Source organism: Engystomops pustulosus, chromosome 4 (genome assembly GCF_040894005.1).
Source record: "Engystomops pustulosus chromosome 4, aEngPut4.maternal, whole genome shotgun sequence".
Lineage (NCBI taxonomy): Eukaryota > Metazoa > Chordata > Amphibia > Anura > Leptodactylidae > Engystomops > Engystomops pustulosus.
In genome coordinates this window covers 146,574,947-146,594,915 of record NC_092414.1, presented here as the reverse complement: position 1 = coordinate 146,594,915, position 19,969 = coordinate 146,574,947, and positions in this window count along the sequence as shown.

The window sequence follows — 19,969 nt, the reverse complement described above, 5'->3', positions numbered from 1 at the left end:
TTTATTGGTGAGTGCCGCAGACTTTTGTACTTCTTGATAAATTTGGATTGCTATTGTTCTTATTTGCTGAGCACACCAGAAAATCTATTATTTTTTCCGAGTATCCATTTATGTCTTTGCTATACACTATTTGATAGCAGGGGTAGTGCCAACCTCTATTGGGACAGTTTCTGTTCCCCTTGTCTTTTATTCATATTTTGCAGCATCATAATAAAGGATTTATTATTATGAAATAATCATACACCAGTTCCTGCTCTCAAGACACATGTACACAAGAGCCATTTCAGGACCTTCAAAGGTCCTCCAAAGGTCCTGAAACCATAGATTTAAAGCAGGCAGAAGGGGCACATCCTCCATTCCCCAATAAACTTAATTATCATTACAAAAGATGCTGATGGCAGTTGAAAGCCTGATAATGGGTACTAATAGGCACATATGGTCAATGAAGTACAAGACTATTGCGATTACAACACTGATGGCTCTATGAGGGAAACACCAATATTCTCCCCTATCAACCCCTGAAGCAGAAACACAAATGCTCCATTTGTCGGAATCATGCACCTTTAAAAAGACTTTCTATTGGATATTTCAAATAAACTTTGATACTGGTAAATATATAATCTTTACTTACAGATGAAACATTTTGGCTTTTTTTATGCACCTGTCAGGGCTATTTAGGACACTAAACCACCCACAGATCCTTATGGGCTGTTGGTTTAGTGTTCCAAATGGCCCTTTTGGTAGTCCCTTTATACTTACATTGCTCTGGAGCTCCCTGCGCACAGTGAAGCTGATGTACTACAACCCAGTGTCACTGCGCATGTGCCATGGGTACAGCGGGGTGCCTGTTGTACTGCTCTGGCTTTACTGAATTACTGTGCAGGCACGGGGAGCACCAGAGATGGGTACAATGCTCCTCATCAGACATCAGGAGTACAAAGGTTTTTTTTAATAGCTGGCTCAGGGGGACTAGCTAAAGGGTGATTTGGGAAACTTAACCACAGGTTTACAAGGACATTTATATTCATATGAGATTTAAAAGGGCACTTGAAAAGGCACAAGATATGACAATCACATGGACACAATTTTATAATGCTTATTTTATAAGAAGGATTATACTTCTGATTTAATAAAGGATTCCGTATTCTGACTTGCAGATATATTCTATCTATCCCTCTTAGAAATAATTATTGTACTCCAGGGATTTGTCATTTTATCGGTAAAGAAACCTTAATATTTGAATTGGGGAGAGAGGGCATAATTACTGCACACATCTATACAATCTATTAATCCTTTCAGGCACAGGGAGAGGAATATAAACATCTCACCTGCACATCCCCTTCAGGGTAGTATTACCAGTCTTAATCATTGCTGCTCTGTTTAATTAACAGTGTGTTGTGCTAGTGAGGTTAATATAGTTTTATCCATTTAGTATTCAGTCCGGCCAAAGCTTCAAAAGATTTCCGAACAGCGACTAAATGCTGTGCTCTTAAAGCTCAAAAATGTTAATTTACCATAAATAAATAAAATGAATCTCATTGACATTAGTCTCATATACTAGAAAGATTATATGAAAAGTTGTTTTCTCATTTCATCAGTTATCCCCTTAAAGTGGTTTTCTCATGAGACAAGTGATGAGACGCCCAAAGATCACGAGAACGGGGGGTTTGATGATGTCAAATGTACTCCAGTTGGACCCCTTGTCACTGCCTGAAATGAGCAGGGCATGGTCGGGCTTCCCCATGCATCTTTATAAAGCTGAAGGAGATTGCCGAGTGCCGTACTCAGCAATCTCCGTCAGCTCCATAGCAATGAACGTGCGCAGTCCAGATATGCGTGTCCTGCTGCTCCACTCATCTCAGGGAGTGATGAGGGGTCCAATGGGGGTACGTTCTAATGATCTGTGGGGGTCCCATCACTGAGACCCCCCACTGATGAGCGAGTTAGGTCTTATCCTGTGGATAGGGTCTAACTTGTTTCATGGGAAAACCCCTTTAAGGAACTGTTAAGGTGAGCAGCCAATTGGAGGGAGAATGGGCAGAAAGATCTGAGGATGAAGACTTCACAAAAAAGGAAGGTGAGAAAGAGTATAGGGGGAATGAACTGGAACAATTCTACCCATTCTCCCTGCCAAATCTCAGACCTGAGAAATGTAAGACACCACATGAAAGCGCAGCCGGGAAACAGTTTCATCCTGGTGGATCTATTTTTCAGTGATGGCTAGAAGGTTGAATCGATTCTAGTTTAGTGCACAATGATCCAATGTTCCAGCTGGCACATATAAAAGGGGCTCTATGGTGAGGAGAGGGAGAAGAAGGGATATACTGTGGGTCATTTATTAAGGCCTTTCAAATGGAAAACAGCACCTCTTGCATCTGAGTTTATGAGGTGTCAGCGCCATAATATTGGTGTTTTCCAACACTTTCAACTTGTTCTATTTTTAGGTGCAAAATTTTGGCACTGCTTGTGAATCCACCAGTTTTCTGGCATTTCCATTTTACCAACACTTTTTTGGCGCAATTTGTAGCGCAAAAAGAGAGTAGCTAAAAGTTTATTAATCCCTTGTGCCACAAACTTACATCCCACTGAAAAATATAGCACAGTTCCAAAGTCACTCTGTGCCAAAATTAATGAATGCCCCTCATGGAATAGTAATCAGGTTAGCAGGGTTTCTGTGAGAGGTGGAGAGGTTGGAATAAAGACAAGGTGTACCAGGGGTAGGAGAGATATTGCCTGCACTGGTAGAAGGAAACTAGACAGAGAAAGGAGATGTTGTAATGATTCATGAGAGTTTAATTTTTTTTTTATTCTTCACAGAACAAGATCAGTCAGAGTAGTTGGATAAAGTATAGAGTATATGAGAGGAGTGGAGAGGAAGCATTCATGTAGATGGTGGACAATAAGTGGTTGGAGAATAGGAAACTAACAGTTAACTTTGGTATATTGACATGAAAGCTTGTAAAGTTTACAAAAATGTCAGCTAGGGATTAGTTTGATTTTGCCAGATTAACATTCTTTGGCCCTTAAAATGTCAGCTAAACATGAAATACATGGGCATAACTAAGATGAATAATGATAATCTGACATTAGAGATGAGCGAGCACTAAAATGCTCGGGTACTCGTTATTCGAGACGAACTTTTCCTGATGCTCGAGTGCTCGTCTCGAATAACGAGCCCCATTGAAGTCAATGGGAGACTCGAGCATTTTTCAAGGGGACCAAGGCTCTGCACAGGGAAGCTTGGCCAAACACCTGGGAACCTCAGAAAAGGATGAAAACACCACGGAAATGGACAGGAAACAGCAGGGGCAGCATGCATGGATGCCTCTGAGGCTGCTTAATCGCACCATTATGCCAAAATTATGGGCAACAGCATGGCCATGACAGAGTGACAGAATGAAGCTAGATAGCATGTAAAACATCCAATAATTGACCCTGACACTATAGGGGACGGCATGCAGAGGCAGCGGCAGCAGCGGCAGGCTAGAGAGTGGCATGGCGACATACCCTAAATGGACTCAGGCTTCAAACCAATGGGTGGCAGAGAGGAACCAAAGGAGGTGAGCAAGAAGCGCTCAAATAATATCGGTACATGATAAAAGTTTGCCAGTATATTTTGTGGATTACACAGCAGGGTGGCGACAAAGTTAACATGGAAGCCATGAAAACAACCCAAAATTCTGCCTGACACAGCTCGTTTGATAAGGGGACCATGTATGGAGGCAGTGAACTAGTAGTAGATTAAAGGTGCTGCAGTTAAAACTATGTTAGTTGGATCTTGGCATGGAGCTGGCGCTCCGCTGCCAGGCGAGCTTTCGCCAATCCAAGCCCCTGTCTCTAGGCTACTCCCCAAACAGCACTTCTAAGAACCTTTTGTATAAGATCAAGTGTAGTAGCGTTCTTATAAGTTTGGGATATGGCGGGTGAGGGGAATGTAAACAGATGCGCAAGAAGCGCATGATGCGCATGGAGCTGGCGCTCCGCTGCCAGGTGAGCTTTCGCCAATCCAAGCCCCTGTCTCTAGGCTACTCCCCAAACAGCACTTCTAAGAACCTTTTGTATAAGATCAAGTGTAGTAGCGTTCTTATAAGTTTGGGATATGGCGGGTGAGGGGAATGTAAACAGATGCGCAAGAAGCGCTGAAATAATATCGGTAAATGATAAAAGTTTGCCAGTATATTTTGGGGATTACACAGCAGGGTGGCGACAAAGTTAACAAGTTTGATGTGGAATGCCCTGTAATAGCTCTTGGGCGGTGTGCCTTTTATCGCCTAGGCTCAGCAGTTTGAGCACCGCCTGCTGTTGCTTAGCGACGGCACTGCTGCTGTGCCTAGAGCTACCGACTGATGGCGCCATGGCCACGGATGGTAATTCGGAGGAGGAGGAGGTGGAGGAGGGGTGGGAGGAGGAGGAGGTATACTAGACCTTTGAGACCTGGACCGAGGTAGGCCCCGTAATTCTCTGCGTCGGCAGTATATGACCAGCCCCAGGGTCAGACTCGGTCCCAGCCTGCACCAAGTTAAGTGTAGTAGCGTTCTTATAAGTTTGGGATATGGCGGGTGAGGGGAATGTAAACAGATGCGCAAGAAGCGCAAGATTGATGTGGAATCCATGAAAACAACCCAAATTTCTGCCTTACACACCTCGTTTGATAAGGGGACGATGTATGGAGGCAGCTATATGGACGACTTTTGGAGGTAGCAATGGAGACAACGTGTGGAGGCTGCTATGGAGACAATTTAATTTGGATAGTGCCTGTATGTGGCAGTCCAAAAAAGTTTTCAAACCAGAGGAGCAGGTAGGTGGCCCTCCAGAAAAATTAAATAGATTGAGTGCCTGTATGTGGCAGTCCAAAAAAGTTTTCAAACCAGAGGAGCGGGTCGGTGGCCCTCCAGAAAAATGAAATAGATTGAGTGCCTGTATGTGGCAGTCCAAAAAAGTTTTCAAACCAGAGGAGCAGGTAGGTGGCCCTCCAGAAAAATGGAATAGATTGAGTGCCTGTATGTGGCAGTCCAAAAAAGTTTTCAAACCAGAGGAGCAGGTAGGTGGCCCTCCAGAAAAATTGAATAGATTGAGTGCCTGTATGTGGCAGTCCAAAAAAGTTTTCAAACCAGAGGAGCAGGTAGGTGGCCCTCCAGAAAAATGAAATAGATTGAGTGCCTGTATGTGGCAGTCCAAAAAAGTTTTCAAACCAGAGGAGCAGGTAGGTGGCCCTCCAGAAAAATGAAATAGATTGAGTGCCTGTATGTGGCAGTCCAAAAAAGTTTTCAAACCAGAGGAGCAGGTAGGTGGCCCTCCAGAAAAATTTAATAGATTGAGTGCCTGTATGTGGCAGTCCAAAAAAGTTTTCAAACCAGAGGAGCAGGTAGGTGGCCCTCCAGAAAAATGAAATAGATTGAGTGCCTGTATGTGGCAGTCCAAAAAAGTTTTCAAACCAGAGGAGCAGGTAGGTGGCCCTCCAGAAAAATTGAATAGATTGAGTGCCTGTATGTGGCACTCCCAAAAATTGTTTAAAACAGAGGACCGGGTCGGTGGCCCTCCAGAAAAATTAAATGCATAAAGTACTATAGCTAGAGCCAGTGGGCCCTGTCAAAAAATAGCCAGTTTCCTCTGCTTTACTGTACAAAGAGGAGGAGAAGGAGGAAAATGAGGAGGAGGAGGAGTGGATAAATTATTCAGGTTGAGCTTCCTTCACCTGGTGGAGATTGGAAATTATGAGAAATCCAGGCTTTATTCATCTTAATAAGCGTCAGCCTGTCAGCGCTGTCAGTCGACAGGCGTGTACGCTTATCGGTGATGATGCCACCAGCTGCACTGAAAACCCGCTCGGACAAGACGCTAGCGGCAGGGCAGGCAAGAACCTCCAAGGCGTACAGCGCCAGTTCGTGCCACATGTCCAGCTTTGAAACCCAGTAGTTGTAGGGAGCTGTGTGATCATTTAGGACGATGGTATGGTCAGCTACGTACTCCCTCATCATCTTTCTGTAAAGATCAGCCCTACTCTGCCGAGACTGGGGACAGGTGACAGTGTCTTGCTGGGGTGACATAAAGCTGGCAAAAGCCTTGTAAAGCGTACCCTTGCCAGTGCTGGACAAGCTGCCTGCTCGCCTACTCTCCCTCGCTACTTGTCCCGCAGAACTACGCACTCTGCCGCTAGCGCTGTCAGAAGGGAAATACTGTTTCAGCTTGTGAACCAGGGCCTGCTGGTATTCATGCATTCTCACACTCCTTTCCTCTCCAGGGATGAGAGTGGAAAGATTTTGCTTGTACCGTGGGTCCAGGAGAGTGAACACCCAGTAATCGGTGCTGGAATAAATTCTTTGAACGCGAGGGTCACGGGATAGGCAGCCTAGCATGAAATCTGCCATATGCGCCAGAGTACCAACGCGTAAGAATTCACTCCCCTCACTGGCCTGACTGTCCATTTCCTCCTCATCCAACTCCTCCAACTCCTCTTCTTCTGCCCATACACGCTGAACAGTGAAGGACTCAACAATGGTCCCCTCTTGTGTCTCGCCAACATTCTCCTCCTCTTTCTCCTCATCCTCCTCCACCTCCACCTCCTCCGATATGCGCTGAGAAACAGACCTAAGGGTGCTTTGGCTATCAACAAGGGAATCTTCTTCCCCTGTCTCTTGTGACGAGCGCAAAGCTTCCGACTTCATGCTGATCAGAGAGTTTTTCAACAGGCCAAGCAGCGGGATGGTGAGGCTGATGATGGCGGCATCGCCACTGACCATCTGTGTTGACTCCTCAAAGTTACTCAGCACCTGACAGATATCAGACATCCACGTCCACTCCTCATTGTAGACTTGAGGAAGCTGACTGACCTGACTACCAGTTCTGGTGGAAGTTGACATCTGGCAGTCTACAATCGCTCGGCGCTGCTGGTAAACTCTGGATAACATGGTCAGTGTTGAATTCCACCTCGTGGGCACGTCGCACAACAGTCGGTGAGCGGGCAGTTGGAGGCGGCGCTGCGCTGCCCTGAGAGTGGCAGCATCTGTGCTGGACTTCCTGAAATGCGCACAGATGCGGCGCACCTTCGTGAGCAAATCAGACAGATTGGGGTATGTCTTGAGGAAACGCTGAACTATCAGATTTAACACATGGGCCAGGCATGGCACATGTGTCAGTCTGCCGAGTTGCAGAGCCGCCACCAGGTTACGGCCGCTGTCACACACAACCATGCCTGGCTTCAGGTTCAGCGGTGCCAGCCACAGATCAGTCTGGCCGTGATGCCCTGTAATAGTTCTTGGGCGGTGTGCCTTTTATCGCCTAGGCTCAGCAGTTTGAGCACCGCCTGCTGTCGCTTAGCGACGGCACTGCGGCTGTGCCTAGAGCTACCGACTGATGGCGCCATGCCCACGGATGGTAGTTCGGAGGAGGAGGTGGAGGAGGGGTGGGAGGAGGAGGAGGCATAGTAGGCCTGAAACACCTGGACCAAGGTAGGCCCCGCAATCCTCGGCGTCGGCAGTATATGACCAGCCGCAGGGTCAGACTCGGTCCCAGCCTCCACCAAGTTAACCCAATGTGCCGTCAGCGATATATAGTGGCCCTGCCCGGCAGCACTCGTCCACGTGTCCGTGGTCAGGTGGACCTTGTCAGAAACGGCGTTGGTCAGGGCACGGATGATGTTGTCTGACACGTGCTGGTGCAGGGCTGGGACGGCACATCGGGAAAAGTAGTGGCGGCTGGGGACCGAATACCGAGGGGCGGCCGCCGCCATGAGGTTGCGAAAGGCCTCGGTCTCTACTAGCCTATAGGGCAGCATCTCCAGGCTAAGCAATCTGGAGATGTGGACATTAAGGGCTTGGGCGTACGGATGGGTTGCACTATATTTGCGTTTCCGCTCCAGCGTCTGGGGTATGGAGAGCTGAACGCTGGTGGATGCTGTGGAGGATCGTGGAGGCGACGATGGGGTTTTTGTGGCAGGGTCCTGGGCAGGGGGCTGACTATCAGCTGACACAGGGGAAGGAGCAGTGGTGTGCACGGCCGGAGGTGAACGGGCTTGTTGCCACTGAGTGGAATGTTTAGCATTCATATGCCTGCGCATACTGGTGGTAGTTAAGCTATTAGTGGTGGAACCCCTGCTGATCCTGGTTTGGCAAATGTTGCACACCACAGTCCGTCGGTCATCCGGTGTTTCCTTAAAGAACCTCCAGACTTCTGAAAATCTAGCCCTCGCCACGGGAGCTTCACTAGTTGACACATTTGGCGCTGATGCACCAGCTCTGGCCCTGCCTCTCCGTCTGGCCCCACCACTGCCTCTTCCAACCTGTTCTGGTCGAGGACTCTCCTCTGTCTCAGAAGCACTGTGTTCACCCGGCCTATCAACCCAGCTTGGGTCTGTCACCTCATCATCCTCCGATCCCTCAGTCTGCTCCCCCCTCGGACTTCCTGCCCTGACAACAACTTCCCCACTGTCTGACAACCGTGTCTCCTCATCGTCGGACACCTCTTTAGACACTTCTTCCACTACGTCAAGAAGGTCATCATCACCCACAGACTGCGACTGGTGGAAAACCTGGGCATCAGAAAATTGCTCAGCAGCAACCGGACAAGTGGTTTGTGACTGTGGGAAGGGTCCAGAAAACAGTTCCTCAGAGTATGCCGGTTCAAATGCCAAATTTTCCTGGGAGGGGGCAGACTGGGGGGGGGGGGAGGCTGAGGTGCAGGAGCTGGAGGAGTGGCGATTTCGGTGACATGGGTGGACTGCGTGGAAGACTGACTGGTGGACAAATTGCTCGAAGCATTGTCGGCAATCCACGACATCACCTGTTCGCACTGTTCTGGCCTCAACAGTGCTCTACCATGAGTCCCAGTAACTTCAGACATGAACCTAGGGAGTGTAGCTCTGCGGCGTTCCCCTGCTCCCTCATAAGCAGGTGGTGTCTCACCCCGCCCAGGACCACGGCCTCTGACCCCTGCAGTAGTTGGACGCCCACGTCCCCGCCCTCGTCCTCTACCCCTAGCCCTCGGGTTAAACATTTTGAAAATGAGAGTTATAACTTTAATTTTTTTTTAACTTTTTTTTGTGTTTTTTAGTTTTTAAAACCAAACGATGCTATCCTATTGCTATGGCTATTTTCTAGCCAAGTATGAAAGCACACTGCTATGCCAGATGAGATGACGCTGAGTTATTAAAAAAATAAACGTAAAATAAAAAAGGAAATGGCAGACTGTGCCTAATTGAAATCCAACCCCTAATAAATTTTCCCACTTCGGTCTTTGCGATGGATATGTGCGTCACTAAGCGCAAAACACAGCGGTCGCAAGTCTCACTACAAATTGCTCACAATTTGCTAGTAGATGCACTGCAGCAAGGACAGCCACCAGCAGATCAACCAGAAATCAAATATATATAACGCTACTGTAGGCGTAAGTAAGCCGTTCGGATTCTCCGATGGCTATTTTCTAGCCAAGTATGAAAGCACACTGCTATGCCAGATGAGATGACGCTGAGTTATTAAAAAAATAAACGTAAAATAAAAAAGGAAATGGCAGACTGTGCCTAATTGAAATCCAACCCCTAATAAATTTTCCCACTTCGGTCTTTGCGATGGATATGTGCGTCACTAAGCGCAAAACACAGTGGTCGCAAGTCTCACTACAAATTGCTCACAATTTGCTAGTAGATGCACTGCAGCAAGTACAGCCACCAGCAGATCAACCAGAAATCAAATATATATAACGCTACTGTAGGCGTAAGTAAGCCGTTTGGATTCTCCTATGGCTATTTTCTAGCCAAGTATGAAAGCACACTGCTATGCCAGATGAGATGACGCTGAGTTATTAAAAAAATAAACGTAAAATAAAAAAGGAAATGGCAGACTGTGCCCAATTGAAATCCAACCCCTAATAAATTTTCCCACTTCGGTCTTTGCGATGGATATGTGCGTCACTAAGCGCAAAACACAGTGGTCGCAAGTCTCACTACAAATTGCTCACAATTTGCTAGTAGATGCACTGCAGCAAGGACAGCCACCAGCAGATCAACCAGAAATCAAATATATATAACGCTACTGTAGGCGTAAGTAAGCCGTTTGGATTCTCCTATGGCTATTTTCTAGCCAAGTATGAAAGCACACTGCTATGCCAGATGAGATGACACTGAGTTATTAAAAAAATAAACGTAAAATAAAAAGTAAATGGCAGACTGTGCCTAATTGAAATCAAACCCCTAATAAATTGTCCCACTTCGGTCTTTGCGATGGATATGTGCGTCACTAAGCGCAAAACACAGTGGTCGCAAGTCTCACTACAAATTGCTCACAATTTGCTAGTAGATGCACTGCAGCAAGTACAGCCACCAGCAGATCAACCAGAAATCAAATATATATAACGCTACTGTAGGCGTAAGTAAGCCGTTTGGATTCTCCTATGGCTATTTTCTAGCCAAGTATGAAAGCACACTGCTATGCCAGATGAGATGACGCTGAGTTATTAAAAAAATAAACGTAAAATAAAAAAGGAAATGGCAGACTGTGCCCAATTGAAATCCAACCCCTAATAAATTTTCCCACTTCGGTCTTTGCGATGGACATGTGCGTCACTAAGCGCAAAACACAGTGGTCGCAAGTCTCACTACAAATTGCTCACAATTTGCTAGTAGATGCACTGCAGCAAGGACAGCCACCAGCAGATCAACCAGAAATCAAATATATATAACGCTACTGTAGGCGTAAGTAAGCCGTTTGGATTCTCCTATGGCTATTTTCTAGCCAAGTATGAAAGCACACTGCTATGCCAGATGAGATGACACTGAGTTATTAAAAAAATAAACGTAAAATAAAAAGTAAATGGCAGACTGTGCCTAATTGAAATCAAACCCCTAATAAATTGTCCCACTTCGGTCTTTGCGATGGATATGTGCGTCACTAAGCGCAAAACACAGTGGTCGCAAGTCTCACTACAAATTGCTCACAATTTGCTAGTAGATGCACTGCAGCAAGTACAGCCACCAGCAGATCAACCAGAAATCAAATATATATAACGCTACTGTAGGCGTAAGTAAGCCGTTTGGATTCTCCTATGGCTATTTTCTAGCCAAGTATGAAAGCACACTGCTATGCCAGATGAGATGACGCTGAGTTATTAAAAAAATAAACGTAAAATAAAAAAGGAAATGGCAGACTGTGCCCAATTGAAATCCAACCCCTAATAAATTTTCCCACTTCGGTCTTTGCGATGGATATGTGCGTCACTAAGCGCAAAACACAGTGGTCGCAAGTCTCACTACAAATTGCTCACAATTTGCTAGTAGATGCACTGCAGCAAGGACAGCCACCAGCAGATCAACCAGAAATCAAATACAGGCAGTCCCCGGGTTACATACAAGATAGGGACTGTAGGTTTGTTCTTAAGTTGAATTTGTATGTAAGTCGAAACTGTATACTTTATAATTGTAGTTCCCGACAATTTTTTTTTTTTGCCCCAGTGACAATTGGAGTTTCAAATTTCTTTGCTGTAATAGGACCAAGAATTATCAATAAAGCTTCATTGCAGACAATTTTAAGCTGATTATTGTAATCTGGGACTATTTTAAAGCATCCAGAGAGCTTCACCAGAGGTCACAGTGGGCAGAGGGGTCCGTCTGTAACTATGGGTTGTCTGTAAGTCGGGTGTCCTTAAGTAGGGGACCGCCTGTATATATAACGCTACTGTAGGCGTAAGTAAGCCGTTTGGATTCTCCTATGGCTATTTTCTAGCCAAGTATGAAAGCACACTGCTATGCCAGATGAGATGACACTGAGTTATTAAAAAAATAAACGTAAAATAAAAAGTAAATGGCAGACTGTGCCTAATTGAAATCAAACCCCTAATAAATTGTCCCACTTTGGTGTTTAAGGTGGATATGTGTGTCACTAAGAGCTAAACACAACGGTAGCAAGTCCCCCTGCAAAATCCTCACAATATGGTACTAGCTGCACTACTAGTGCCAGCAAGCCCAGCCACAAGCAAACAAAAAAAAAAAAAGTATAACGTTATTGTAGCCCTAAGAAGGGCTGTTGGGTTCTTGTTGAATCACTCCTGCCTAACACTATTCTAATAGAACACCCTAACGCTTTCCCTGACCAGCAGCAGCTCTCTCCCTAGCGGCATCCAGACACAGAATGATCCGAGCAGCGCGGGCAGCGGCTAGTCTATCCCAGGGTCACCTGATCTGGCCAGCCAACCACTGCTATCGACGTGTAAGGGTACCACGTCATGCTGGGTGGAGTGCAGAGTCTCCTGGCTTGTGATTGGCTCTGTTTCTGGCCGCCAAAAAGCAAAACGGCGGGAGCTGCCATTTTCTCGAGCGGGCAAAGTATTCGTCCGAGCAACGAGCAGTTTCGAGTACGCTAATGCTCGAACGAGCATCAAGCTCGGACGAGTATGTTCGCTCATCTCTATCTGACATATATTAAGAATGTTTGTCCAGAACCAATGTGAACTTTGAGCCCAAATTAAATTACACACTTGTTTATACGGAGCAGCGCCAATTTTAGAAGGGCATTTAGTTTAAAGCTCATTTAGACAACCGTAAATCACAAGCGAGCAGTGGCCGAATTTCACAAAGATGCTAAGGATGAGACACCAAGCATCATAGTAATGTATGCTGCACATTACAGCAGAATAAAACACCATTACCGTACTGTAGCCATGAATCTGTCCTTTTCTTTTTTAATATCCAGCCACTGTAAGGTGTCAGGAATGAATGTTGAGCCACTGAACCTCCGCGAGCGATGATGCCAGCCGATATCTGGAAGTGGAGTCTAAATGGTACTCGGTATTCACCAGAGCCTGCCGCAAAGCGGGTTGGACTTATTGCGGTGGGATATCACCAGGTCGCTCCACAGACACGACTTTGTTCGTGGTAGGTGAGGTACAGAAACGGCAGGAAGAATAAGAGTCGTAGTCAGGCAGGAGGTCAGTATAGGCGGCACAAGATCGGAGTCGGGGACATAGCAGTAGGTAAAGACAGACGGCAGAGAATCAAGGTCAGGAAACTAAGCAAGGGTCCCAACAGATAGATAACAATAGTCTCTAATATTTTCTCTTGGGCAGCAGGTCACAAAGATACTGCAGGGGTCACAGGAAGAGATAGGCAATATATCAGGGCAGAAATTGGCCACCGCCAATTGACGGAGCACTGGCCCTTTAATTTGACAGAGCTGTTGCTGGAGCACAGAAAGATTAGAATTTTTGTGGCTGCCGCGCTGGGATGCCACTACATGGGGCACACGGGTGCGCCTGCGACACGAGACATGGGTCGCAGGAGCAACCATGACACAAGGTTCATGATTCATGGACTGACTACATCCATATGTTTAAGTGTCTAAGCACTAAATGTGGTGCAAGGCATTTTAGTTTTTTGGTGCAAATGATGACAGATTTTATTCATCAACATAAAGAGATGATACATATTGTGTACAGTATGGAGAAAATGTCATGCACATATATACAGGGAGTAACAAAAAAAGGTTGGGAGGGTGGAATATCTTGCAAAATACACATCAGATCACAAAAATAAATATATATGTGACAAATAGTTTTCAAAAATCTATACAATCATAGGAAACTTGGGCTCCTACCCCCACACCCTGTTAGTGGGGCGGGAGGGGGACAGGACAAGTTTAACATTTCTAAATGGGAACTCACATTTTTTATTGCAGTTGCAGGTTTCCCGGAAAAAACTGATTGAATTTACGATTCAAGTTTTTATTGACAAATTGGAGCTGTAATCACCAAAAATTTAAATGGGTAAAAAAGTATTCATAAATGGGGGTATCTCAAGAAATACATATGGGTGGTTTAATGAGAGTCCTCTTGCTTCTCACAAGCTTGAAAAACTTAAGTCTCCTCTCCTCTGAAGATGGGGATTTTTCTTGATGCCTACAAAGTTTTCAAATATTTAATACTCTACATTAAGTGTTTGAATTTGGTTATGTTCAACATCTTTTAAAAAAATATTGCATACAATACAATACAATTTGGATCTGATGTGTATTTACCGAAATTTCCACTTTGGCATTATTGGATATTTGACACATATATTTTTAGTTTTTCATTCCAATGTGTATTTTGCAAGATATTCCTGTGTCATTATTGGAGGTAATACCTTAGTAACGCTTTAACATATCAACAGTATTTTGAGATTGTTTTATCATCACAAATTGTATTTCAAAGTAATAGAAACATTTTGATGATATCTTTTGTGTTTAGTTATGAAAAAAATGGAAATTTGGCAAATATTTCTAAAAATTAATCATTTTCAAAGTTTAAAATTTTCTGCTTTTCAGGCAGATAGATATAGTGCCCAAGTAACTTTATAACTAACATTTTCCAAATGTCTGCTTTATATCGGCATGGGTTTTTATTAGAGATGAGCGAGTATACTCGTCCAAGCTTGATGCTCGTTTGAGTATTAAGGTACTCGAAACAGCTCGTTGCTTGGACGAGTATTTCCCCTGCTGAGATCGAGCATTTAATTAAAAAAACACAGTGAAGAACAATGAAGAATAGAATAAAAACAGTGAACACAGTGAACACAGGATCATTTAAGTGAAAAACACAGTGAAAAACACAGTGAAGAATAGATTACAGATGTTCGGCACATCTGCTTACTTGTCGGGAGATACGCACGGAACGGTGCGAACAAAATAGTATGTGAAGAACAATATATATGTGTAAAGAACACATTGAAGAACACGGTGAGCAGGACGGAGACACAGGGGAGCAGCACGGAGACATCGGGGGAACAGCAGCACGGAGACACCGGGGGAACAGCAGCACGGAGACACCGGGGGAACAGCAGCACGGAGACAACGGGGCAGCACGGAGAAATCGGGGCAGCACGGAGACACCGGGGCAGCACGGAGACACTGGGGCACCACGGAGACATCGGGGCAGGGGCAGAACGGAGACACCGGGGCAGCACGGAGACATAGGGGCAGCACGGAGACACTGGGGAACAGCAGCACGGAGACACCGGGGGAACAGCAGCACGGAGACACCGGGGGAACAGCAGCACGGAGACAACGGGGCAGCACGGAGAAATCGGGGCAGCACGGAGACATCGGGGCAGGGGCAGCACGGAGACACGGGGCAGCACGGAGACATCAGGGCAGCGGCAGAACGGAGACACCAGGGCCGCACGGAGACACTGGGGCACCACGGAGACATCGGGGCAGCATGGAGACATCGAGGCAGGGGCAGAACGGAGACACCGGGGCAGCACGGAGACACTGGGGCACCACGGAGACATCGGGGCAGGGGCAGAACGGAGACACCGGGGCAGCACGGAAACATAGGGGCAGCACAGAGACACTGGGGAGCAGCAGCACGGAGACACCCGGGAGCAGCAGCACAGATCCCGGGACAGCGTATCTCCCGACAAGTAAGCAGATGTGCCAAACATCTGCAATCTATTCTTCACTGTGTTTTTCACTGCATTTTTCACTTAAATGATCCTGTGTTCACTGTTTTTATTCTATTCTTCACTGTTCTTCACATCTGCTAACTTGTCGGGAGATAATATACGCGCGGAACAGTGAAGAATAGATTGCAGATGTTTGCATACATCTGCTAACTTATCAAAAGACATTCTTTTTTAATTAAATAACACATTTTATTCCCGAACCATGGTCCCTTTGAAAAATGCTCGAGTCTCCCATTGACTTCAGTGGGGCTCGTTATTCGAGACGAGCACTCGAGCATCAGGAAAAGTTTGTCTCGAATAACGAGCACTCGAGCATTTAAGTGCTCGCTCATCTCTAGTTTTTATGCATCCTCCCTCTTTTCTAGGTTGTTAGGAGGTTCAGAATTTTAAGTTTTAAGTAACTTTGAAAGGCCTAAATAGCAGTAAACCCCATAAATCATGCCATTTTAGAAACTACATCTTTAAATGTGTGAAAAATCAACTTTAAGAAGTAACCCTTTAGATGTTTCACAGGGGTTAAAACAAAATGGATGTGTCATTTACAAGCTGTTATTTCTTTTGGAAAATACAATAATTTTGTTGTACAAAAATGTAACTGTCACAAAGTATTAAATGCTGACTTAAATTGCTTACTAAAAGTTTTTAATTCTTTATGCAGGTCCAAAATGAGGGGGTCAAAATTTTGATCTTCAGCAGATTGGAAAGTAAACTCCTTCTTAATACTTACTTTCAGTGAATAGGAGATATTGATACTTAATATTTGGGACTTACTAGAGTTGACCTTATAGTATGAGACTGCTCCAAACTCCTTCAAGAGGGAAGCACTGAGGACAGGGTCAGGATCATATCATCGGCAAAAAGTCCTAGTTTATGTTGCATCATACCTGCCAACTCGCCTATAATATTTGGATTTGTTCGAATTAGTTCCGCCAGGGACTCCATCACCATTACTAAAATCAATGGAGATAGCCGGCACCCCTAGAGTATTCTATTAGTTATTTTAAAAGCATCCGAACTGTACTCATTGGCCAAGATCCTGGCTGAGGGGCAAGAATATAAAGTCCGGATGGCATTATAAATTGGGCCTTGGAAACCAAACTTTGACAGTACAGAGAAAGCATATCCCCAGTGGATCCTGTCCATTGCCTTCTCCTCATCCAAAGTAAGGAGCAAAAAAGGCATTTGAAAGGACTCTATTACTGAAATCAGGTCAATTATTCTTCTAGTCCCAACTGGGGCCTGTCACCCCTTTGTAAATCCCACCTGATCATTACGTATTAAATAAGGAAGAATATCTGATTTTCTCATACAACTTGGTATTGCTATTGAGCAGCAAAATTGACTTAAAGTTTTTAGGGGGGTTGGGTCCTTGCCCAACTTTGGGAGGGTAGTGATGGTAGCTTCTAACATCTCTGGGGGCATAGAACCTTGTAACATTGCCTAATTGAATATAGTGTGGACAAACTGGAGACCATCTATAGGAATCATGGAAACTCCAATCATATGGTGGTAGTAGAGGAGACAAAAACAAAAAGCGCCTTCCTAGTATAATACATCAAATAGGTGATTTAGGGTAATAGCTGGTATATAGTCTCACCTTGTAGCACTTGTAAAGCGCTTTGAGTGATCTCTCCAAATGGCTGCCGACATCCACTTCCTAGCGTGGAACTGCCCCAGGGAAGTCAGGCGACGCTCTCGTACTGCAGTGGAAGGCCCCAGAAAAAGTGGTGGAGGTATTGGATGTTTCCTGGCGCTCAGACGTAAGGAATTCATCGGACCAATATCTTTAGAAGAATCTTTATTGCAACGCGTTTTAGGCCTGCTATTTAGGCCTTTCAAAGTCACTGAGCAGGTTAAATAAAGGTTTTGGCAATTTTCACAAAAATGAGAAAAATTGCACCCAAAATTCTGAACCTCCTAACAACCTAGAAAAGGGGGAGGATGCATTAAAACCCATGCCGGTAAAAGCAGACATTTTGGAAATGTTAGTTAGAAAGTTACTTGGGTGCTATATCTGCCTGAAAAGCAGAACATTTTAAACTTTGAAAATGAATAATTTTTTTAAAATGTTCGCCACATTTACATTTTTTCTCATAACTAGACACAAAAGATATCATCAAAATGTTTCTATTACTTTAAAATACAATTTGTGACGAGAAAACAATCTCAAAATACCCTTTATATGTTAAAGTGTTACTAAGGTATTACGACTATTTCTGGGCCCTTCCACTGCTAATTGAATATAGAGATCATATAAGGGGTAAGAAGGTGGCAAAATGCCATACATATTATTAGTTTAAATTTTGCAGTTGAGATTGCAATGGGGAGAGCAGGAACATGCTAGCTAGGAATGTGGCTTGGGTGGGCTGTGTCGTGTTAGGATTCTCCTTTAAATTGTAAAAGGAAGCATAGAAATTTCTATTTAGATTTGCCATTTTAAGTGTATGGGACTCTTTATGTTGTAGGTTCTCATCGTAAAGGCACACTTACATGTTGGTGTGTGCCCTCTCTGTCAGGATTTGCTCTTCTTTTAACTTCTTATGCCTTTTTTTTTTTTTTACAAAAGACAAGACTTAAAAAATGATGCAAATGACCTAGAGGGGATCCAGGCTCTATTAACATCTACGGATCCTAGAGCCCCTCAGGCATACTTGGGTGCCACATGTGCTCAAGTGCCATCATTTATCCCTCTCTCCTTGTTTGCCTTTGCTCATACCGGGGTCAAATCAACTGGTGATCTCTCCGAGGGGCTGCCTGTGATGAGGGCGAGCTCCCTTGTTGTTCGAGTGAGCTCTCTGGAGAGGCTGCTGCTGCGGGGGACCTTACTTGTCTTTCCTCTATGGCTTCATGTGGAGATCGTGAGGCACAATCTTGGCAGCGCCCCTGCATGCTGTTCCAAATGGGGAAGAAGTTGGTGAGGCTTTTGGAGCTGCTTTTGGCCGTTCTTTTGCATGTCATCATGCTGTCAGAGTGATTAAGATGCTTGGTGTTGCTTTATTCTGTCGCTAGTAGGCCGTGAAGACGAAGCTCAGAGTTCCACATCCGAGCTTATGTAGACAGAGCCACCACCTATATTCTATATTTTCATCACACATGTAATCCATGTAGATCTCACTATAAGGGTCACAGTCCTTAAAATGTAAGCAACACAGCACCAACTAAAACATGTGTTTCCTTCACAATATTTCCCCACATCCAGTAGGGAAAGCTTCTGGGGACTCAATATGAAGGAGACGGATTCTTTGCTAAAAATATTCTTTGCTGAAATATGGAAGCAAAGCTATTATTGGTAAATATCATCCTAATATCTACACCAGGAGACTGGTCTGCTCTACCAGATGGACTACTAATACATGCCTGTCACAAAATAGACTGAGATTAAAAAAAATGACTACAGTTACTATAAAGGGTTGTTGTATTTGTGGCAGGAACATACATACAATCAAATGTCAGTAAGTGAAGTAAAGAAATTTAAAATGCCTCAATAAAGAATAAATTGACCAATATTATGTGAAATATCATCATTATATCCTAGCATATAAAAAAAACATTTTTTTAAAAAAACCTAGCGGACAATATTCAACAAAATCTCCTTGATAATGTTAGTTTTGTACTACATAGCAGGTTAGCTGGCAAATATCCGACAGACAAGGTCTAGGCAGGTTTTTATATTTGTTTGCATATTATAACAATATTTATTATTAGTCATGTAAGGCGCTGGCTGTGTGTTTATCTAACACATCAAATCTGTTTTATTTTTAGCAGAAGTATTTAGTACATCGTGGCATAAGCCTTAGATATTTCATCCTGTTTTCATGATTTTATGTGTGTTATATCCAAATCTCTGCCACTGGCATTTTACTCTTACAACAATTGTGTATCAGCTACGCATCAAGCAACTTGTATGCATTAAAAGAAAAGCTAGAGGGGGCCTGCCTTAAAAATGACTTTGCTTTATACAGATATCTAGTTGGACATTTCAATTAGAATCACATCTCAGCACCCCATTGGTGTTTAGCTTTTTCTACCTATCCTGTTACTGTAATCCAGTGACATATTACTGCTTGAGAAGACACTAGATGCTAGAACTAACTAGGCCACTTCCCCATGGCAAATATATTTTTTTAATCAAAAGCAAGTTGAAATTTTTTGCAATTCAGATTCAGAAAATATTACAAGAATAAAATAATTTCTGACATACTGGGGCTCATTTACTAGTTTACTTTTGTCGGACTGTTCACCTTTTTGGGGGCTTCCACGGCTTGAACAGATATTTAAGAAGTGTCTGCGCTGGGATTATGGCACACGCGATCCTTCTGTAGCACAGCTGTGATGGCTTCCATCAGACAAAAATCGGGGGGGGGGGGGGGGTCGTGCCATCAGACAGTCCGTCCGATTGGGACTGAGCATGGGATTCAACGTTCAAATTGTGTCGCAAGCTAATGCCCTTAAATGCACCACAAAAAAGATGATGAACTCTGTTGGACCTGAGCAGGGAAGCGACACATGCAGGATATCGGGCACACAATCTTGAATCGCGGCAGG